Consider the following 7,859-nt stretch of genomic DNA (forward strand, 5'->3'; position numbering starts at 1 on the left):
GACAACGAATTTCGGACGGCTCACATTAACGCGGTATGCATCAAATGAACAGATGCGTGCAGTTCATTTCAGAACACGCCATAATACTCAAGCGATTCTGAACAAAACGAGTTTTCTCATTCAAGTCACGCGAAATTCAACTTGCGATGAAAAAAAAATGTGCGAAAAAAAAAGTTTCACCACCGGGGATTTGAACCCACGCACCCCCACTGCCTGGCGACTCCCCGGAGCGACGCGTTAGACCACACGGCCACAAAACAACGCGGAGTGATACATTTCTCTTTATTTTTTTCTGTGGACTACTTCCGTAGCCTTCACAGCGTTGCACATGATGTATGAAACGGAGTATAAGAAGTTCAGGTTCGTGATCTTGATTTGGCAGTGGAAGAGCGTTTTTCAGACCTCAGAACTGACGTAACATCCCAGCAACGCAGTGAGCATTTCGAAAACTTGCAGATCAATGGAGGGAAAATCGAAGCTTGGGATCTTTAAGAAGAGCCATGCGTGGCACCGCATTCGTCTGCCTTCAGCCGGCTGTACGCACGGTATTCTGTGGCTCCGTCTGGACGCCGGCATAGAAGCATTCTCTTCCGCAAGACCTGTTTTAAGCCCACTGCCCGGCTGCTGAGGCTGACCTCCTCCCTTCTCCCCGTATGGCTCCTGCCCAACAAAATACCGTGTCACCCCCGAACAGAAGTACGCCGGCGACGAACGCCCTCCTCGTCGTTAAAGGCAAAACAAAAGTTCGTCGGTGGTATAGTGGATAGCACAGCTGCCTTCCAAGCAGTTGACCCGGGTTCGATTCCCGGCCGACGCAGTTTTTTCTTATTGCGCTTATGTTTCGGTCTAGCTGCCCTAAAGATTCTTTTCCTTTTCAATCGTATGCTTTTCCTATGACATGTTTCCAGGGATTTATTCATAGATACGATCTAAACGTTTGTAAACTCCGTCATTTTATTTGATCGCTAAAATTTCTGCTAGTACACTCTGCCTTAGTTAATACTCTGTCGCGCCACTGCACATACAAACGCGCCTAACATAGCGAGGAGCTGAATTTACTGTTTTCTTTCAGGACAACTATGAGTTAGTGTTGCCTTTCTTGAAGTCGGCTCTCTCATAGGTTGCTTTGCGCTGCGATCATGTAGTGTTAGGAAGTGTAGTTCAAACCTCCAGCTGCACTATCACTTGAAACATGCTCGTCAGATGGGGCTTCCATACGCCATTTTTTTTTTGCTGTTACCACTAAACGGGCCACGCGTTAGAAACTGGGCTCACATATATCAAGTGCCCGCGTTTTGTGGCATTCAGACTGACTTTGCGCACGGATTGAAGTTAACTTCTAATCCACAGCTCGAGGAGATAGCAGTTTAACAGCCGGGATGTTTCTCTTCGTGTAATGCCCCGGCCAACGTAATGGAACGGTTGCAGCTTGCAGCTATAACTTTTCAAAGTTCCCGCTACTATTTTGACACCACACGTCCTCGAGCAATCAGCGATATTTATCACGAATCGTTGCAGACATTTCTGCGATGTGACTTTTCTTGCTATCGTATTTATACACCGCAGATTCTACATGTTTATACACAACGCAATTGTACACAGCGCACAGTGCAGTTGATTTCATCAATGGCAAAGTGCAAGTCTGAATACTACTTCTGGCAGTGTTTTTATATGGCACAAGTCTAACAACCAATCAATTCGCTGCATTTCCAGTCTCCTTTCATTGAATGAAATATTTAAAAAATGCGCAAAAATTTGCACCCCATTGCTGCCGCGGTAACTCCATGGCGTAAGGCACCCATATCTGCGAGTACAGCAGAGAGCACAAAGAAAACTATTCATTACACAAAGATGAAAAAGCACTGGGCAGCATCGAAGAATGCTCTTTACTAACACTACAGATAGTGACAACACGCACAAACAACCACTAACAATTTCTGCAGCGGCTCTTATCGGGTCTCTTCTTCTCTTGCATCCTGCGGACAAGACGATAAGAAACATTTTACCGCTCTCGGCTTACGCAGCCCCACATTCGTGTTATGTATTTTAGAAAGAAGTCAGTCAGCTGCAGGTTTACATTCAAAAAAGGAAGCTGTCTCTTTCAAGCTATTTATCAACTTTTGTGGCCCAAGCATTTTTTAGAGCCCGCAACTTTTCATGCTGGCCTACAGGTAAACAGTTATCACCCAGTGATGAGGTTCACACGACTCAGCCTCAAACCTATCAGGAGTATAAGGCTATCAGAATATAAAAAAGGCCTAAATGCCAGCTTGATCACCATAAATAAACACTAGAGAACAGCACGAATTATTCATTATCAAAGCATACAGCTCTAATATGTTTATAAACATCCTAACAAGAAAAATATCATTGTCTATTAACCAGTTCTGAAGTTAATCAGGACTTTCAGTCGCCGGTAATCAAAATACCCACTCGCCAGTAACGAAGACAAGTTAAAAACGAGAGAGCAACACAATGACATCAGATGGAGAACAGCGAATAGCCAATGAACTCTAACTCTAGCGAATGTTGCAAAGCTCATTGTAATTGCCCCAATGCCACTACTGATCACCGCTTATCAACGGTGAAAACATTGCGAAGAGCATGACCTGCATAACGAGGACTGCTTTATTCATGACAAAAGTGAGCGACGGTTTGCAACTACTGTGGAACTGCTCACGAACACACAAGGGTAAATCAGAGGTACTGTCCTGTGATGCGAGAAGCCATCTTATGTTTAATGGCAAAACACTCCCAAAATTCTGCAAGTGGCACAGTAAGCGGAAATCTCCAACAGCCAAAAGAATACAAAATTTTCTTTACAGCGTCTACATTCCAGAAAGTGATAAATACGCGCGTTCGCCTCATTGCAATAGGTTGCTTCATATCATCAACACGCATGCTGGCGACTATGAAAATAAACTCGGCTGTCTAATGAACCCGAATCTTAACTGGTGGGAAGAGTATTACGTTCCGTGAAACTGCGAATGTATGGTTGCGCTCTCAAAAACGTATAGTATTTTTAGCAGTGTTCGGTACACGCATCAGTAATGTAGTGTTTTGGTCAAAAATACCGGTAAGGAATGCCGTTGGTGTCCATCTTGTAAAAGAGCTAATTTTGCGCATGCGCACTGCATTTCGTTACACCTGCCACACTTCACAGATGCCTCATAACTGCTCAACCAGCTCAACAATTCCCTTTCGTAATCAGGAACTGTTGTACCTGGGAGAAGAAAAGTGTTCACTACTTTCACGAACGAAACACAAAGATGAGAAGTAGAATGGCACGGAAGACTAAGGGGTCCTCGTAAACATGGAAAATAACAATGCGAAAATAATCTGAAGGTCTCCTCTTCAGGTAGGTCCAAGGACGTGATCGGAACTTTGATATGCTGCGGTTGAATTTCTCCCGATATCGGGCCAGGTGAACTCTGTGGCAAGCCGATGCTGTGGGCCGCACGTGAACGCTCGCTGGAAACGCTGCACCGCTGGAAGAGCGACGTTGCAGATGGCAATCTGAGAGGAGGACAGGCGAGAGAAAAACACAGGGGTTCGTCATAGATATCAAGAACATATCAAGAATATGTTATGTGATGCCGCCACTCTGCCATAATAAGGGATTGTGGACCCGTCAAGCTGTCCAAGGACAGCTTTTTTTCTACAATCCCCCCATCTGTATTGGATGGCAAATAAAGATTTCATTTCATTTCATTTCAAAATGTCCACTAAGTACATCTCTCTGAACAACGGTTACCAACCAAAACCAATTTTTAATTTTTACGAAAGGACGCGGGGAAAATCTTGGTCCCGTTTCGGCGAATGCAGAGTGAGCGCTGAAGGCATCCCCGTGCTGTGCGCAGTGCGCTTTAGAGAATGCAAGGTGGTCGAAATTATTCTGCTGCCCTCCACTACAACGCAACTTTCTCTTCCAATTTCCTACGCTCCTTTTCCTCGCTCCTATTTTTTCAGCGCATTAACACTTAGGCTGACATGAAATTTCCGATCTCTCCGTAAACAAAGCCTGTTATTTTGGGTCGCGTGACCATTATGAAGTCACCAAAATTGTATAACCCAGAGTGAGCAGTCAGAGAACCGAACAAATTTTGAATTTACCTGATTGTTCATTTGAGAGATGACGTCATCAGGGTCACCTGACCTCAAAGGAAGCAGATAGCTTCGACGAATTTCAATTTTTGAATGATTTGTTGAGAGATCTCATGACCTTGCGACGTCGGCACAACCTGGCCAGCATGGCACGTCGTAGCCTGCCCACGGCTTTGTGAACTACCGACGCCCTGAATCATATGCAAATGGAATCAATTCAAATACAGTCAGTGTAGTTGCCACCTGCCCACCCTGGCGTTGCCCATGAGCCTTACCGGATCTCGGGGAAAGAAATGCTGCGCGACACGAGAACCGTGAGTTTAGGTGCTTCAAAGGCCACCTGCCGGGGAAGTGGGGGAGCTATGAAAGCCTGCACCACTGCGCCAGTAGTGTTATAAGGACCGCGGACTCACCGCGATCTATGAATGCGATTGAGATAGTTGCTACATCAGTAACACCACCTGATCGCCGCTACGCGAATCATAGTGCGCCGCAAACTTTCAAAATTTGCAAATGAACGCACCCGCGAAAGTACCAAGAAACCCCCAGATATTTCGGAATATTTTAAAACTGCGCGAACAAAAACAAGGACCGAGCAAGAACACAGTGACACACACAAGAGCAGTGTGTTCTTGCTCGGTCCTTGTTTTTGTTCGCGCAGTTTCAAACGATTCAGACCACCAGAAGATACTTTTGAACTATATTTCGAAGGCCAGCCCAGAAGATAGATTAAGGTGAATCAGCGTGAATTAGTTGCTGCATTATGGTGGAGTCGTTAGTCAGATTAATGCAATCCCAGATGGTAACTTATGAAAGGTAAGGGAATGATCTAAGAAAGGTGTGACTCATGCATACCATATAAGGACCAAGAAACCGGTTCCTAAAGGTTTTAGGCGGGGGAAATCGAGAGAACATTAGACACTCCTTTTAAGCATCATAGCAGGCAATCTAAATGCTCTCGCATTTGCTTTATAACAATGCGGTTAAGAAGCCTCACTTAATTCACGGCGCGCATAGTCTCCATCGAGAGCTTCATAGATGTCATGCGTCAGTTGAAGCACTGCACACGAACTCATAGAGGTCCACAGAGAAGCAGTATACACTCGCCTAGCGACCGACCCCAAATTACCACGAATCGCCCGCCTCGTACACACACAGCTGCTGGTAAAACTCCTCCATCGGAAAAACCATGCCACCCGCCGCATAGCCCATGCAAAGCTCTCCACAAACGCTACAGTTCGGAAGTCGACGTCTTATGGTTAAAGCAGCCGGCACAAATGAATACTCGGCAAAGGCAGTCGCTAGAACTATTTACTCAACCCATTGCCACTCTTCACGGAACACCCACACCACGTATCGTTCGCTCGGCACGACTCATAGCCCGTGCAAAAGCTCTCCACAAGTACTGCAGGTTCTAAGTGAACGCCGCATTGGTGGACGCAGCCTGCACAAGCGAAGACTCGGCAGTGGCAGTCGCTAGAACTACACACTCCAACCCATCCCCACAATTCACGGAACATCCACTGCACCCATCGCTCGACCCGCCTTAGCCCGTGCAAAAGCGCCCCCCAAATACTACAATTCGGAAGCCGACGCCGTACAGGTGGATGTAGCCTGCTTAAGCGAAGACGCGGCACTTACAGTCATTAACTTCACACTACAACCCATCGCCACTTTCCGCCTTCATGCCTCCACCACGGAATCCTCCGGAGAAGCAGCACTAGCGCTTGTGCTTACACTAATGCCTGGTGTGTCCTTACCGATTCAAAATCTCCACTCTTTACATTTTGCACGAGGGCGCGTCCGTGAGATCGCATTCCGCAGCCTTAATCTCGCCCCTTTAATGCATCCGCCCCCATGTGGAGCTGATCTGGGTGCCTGCTCACTCTGGGAACCAAGGCAACGAAGCCGCCAATGACCACGCCCAAGGGCTTAACCGGGAGGGGGTGATGAAGACAGTTATGTAATCACAGGGAAAGGTGTTGGGGATCATGACCAGAAGGGTCAAGTCCTTACAAAAACCAGGTGGGATGCCTATTCAGGCACCCCATTGGTGGTTTCCGCAGCCCGGGCGCGCTGTGTTAAGGCCCTTTAGGCCTCGAGGGTACAGCGGCTGTGCAGGCGCCTCCCAGTCCTCTCAGATGTGGTTTGGGATGGCGGTTAGTGATTGGCTCTGCTGAAAGGCCCACACCATGGGGTAGGTGTCAGACAACTCCCCACAGTGGGAGCACCGCCCGTCGAATTGGGGATCGAAATGCTTCAGAGATGCCAGGCACAGCATCGTGTAAACGAGCAGGCGCAGGAGTTCCCGCTCGTTGGCCTTCCTGAACCCTTTGCACGGGCTGGGAAGATTTTGGTGCGTGCATTGATAATAATCGCATATTTACTTAAAAGTGTAAACTAGATTTAAATCGGAGTCCTGGTCAGCATCGGGTCCCTTGGGCATTCTCCGGAGGGAGAGAGCACGGGTGGCGCCTACTGCCTTTTTTTTCAGTGGAAGCCTTGGTGACCTGGAGCCCAAACGAGAGATCGGTGCGCGGGATCCGACCCTCGGCAACAATTTTAGCAGATGCGATAAACCAGAGGAGTAGCCTACCCTTGCTCGACGTTTCAACCAGACCCTCACTAGCCGGTGATTATGTATTTGGAGGAGGAGTCAGAGGTTACCAGGGCGATGGCAACCACTTCTACGTCAATTGCTGACTGGACCTTGAAAGTAAGGGCATTTACTGTTCTGCCGCCGTTGACTATCGCTGTCGTGTGCCGTCCTCTGGGCTCTGGGACCGAGGCGTCCATGTAGAATACTCCTGGATTGGTCCCAAAGCGACGGTCTAAGGCTTCCGACCACGCCAGGTGCCTGCCCATGCTGTCCTTTTTGGACATGGTGGGGAGGGGCAGCACGTGGAGGGCGCGTCTCCAGTGTACAGGAAGGCAACACCTCTCCTCTGTGAATTAGGGGGGCTGGATGTAATGTCGGGCTAGATGGCGGCGATCGGACCCTGTCTTTGTGAGACGAGTGTATTGGTTCTTTAGGTGGGATTCCTGAAACTTCGTAAAAGTGTTCACCACCCCCAGTTCCATTAGCTGGCTGGTACCGGGACCGGGAGACCGGGAGGGCCAGCGCTCGTTTCATGATTTTGTTTTCGCATGCGGATGTAGGAAGTCGAATGCAAGATTCGACTGGTCACGAATGCCTTCGTCAGCCGCAAGGTGTCTTTGCATCGAAACCCATCGCGCTTGTTGGAAACCCGGTGGACCATGCGGGAAGCCTGGTCCCTCACCTGCGGGAGCTTGGCGAGTGTTGTGTCGCAGCGTCGTTGGTTGTGCGTGAAGAGTCCGACTACTCTAATTCATTTGGATACGTGAACGAGGCAGCTTTGCAAGGAGAGATGGCGAATTAAAAATCGGGCTCTTCTTGGGAGTGCTAGCATTCCTTCAGCGAGCTGACTGAGGCAGATCACGCCGAGCGCCAGCGATATCCCCCATCCCATTCATTCCTTGACAATTACCACGAAATATTATGGCACCACCTTCAGACCTTCACCCTTCCCTCCTCCTATTTGTTCTTCCGCAACCAGGCGGGGGCATACACCTCATCCCTTACCCAGTGCACCGGCCTCCACACTACACTTAGCTACACTTACCCGCATTTGAAGTTTATTTTACCGCAAAACAAAAATTGATACATGAGACGTGGTAGGGAAGGTAGGAAAAAAGCTACACATTAGTAGCTTGGCTAGCCCCACCTCCCATTA

At 48.2% G+C, this 7,859-nt stretch overlaps 1 non-coding gene across 1 annotated transcript; it reads left to right on the forward strand.

Moving 5' to 3' along the window:
• The first annotated feature begins 745 nt into the window (after nt 1-745).
• Nucleotides 746-817, forward strand: TRNAG-UCC (transfer RNA glycine (anticodon UCC)). The gene has a single exon. It is a non-coding gene; the product is annotated as a tRNA-Gly (tRNA).
• The last annotated feature ends 7,042 nt before the right edge of the window (nt 818-7,859 follow it).

The sequence above is a fragment of the Amblyomma mixtum genome, chromosome 10 (genome assembly GCF_055824585.1).
Source record: "Amblyomma mixtum isolate Tamu chromosome 10, ASM5582458v1, whole genome shotgun sequence".
Taxonomy (NCBI): Eukaryota; Metazoa; Arthropoda; class Arachnida; order Ixodida; family Ixodidae; genus Amblyomma; species Amblyomma mixtum.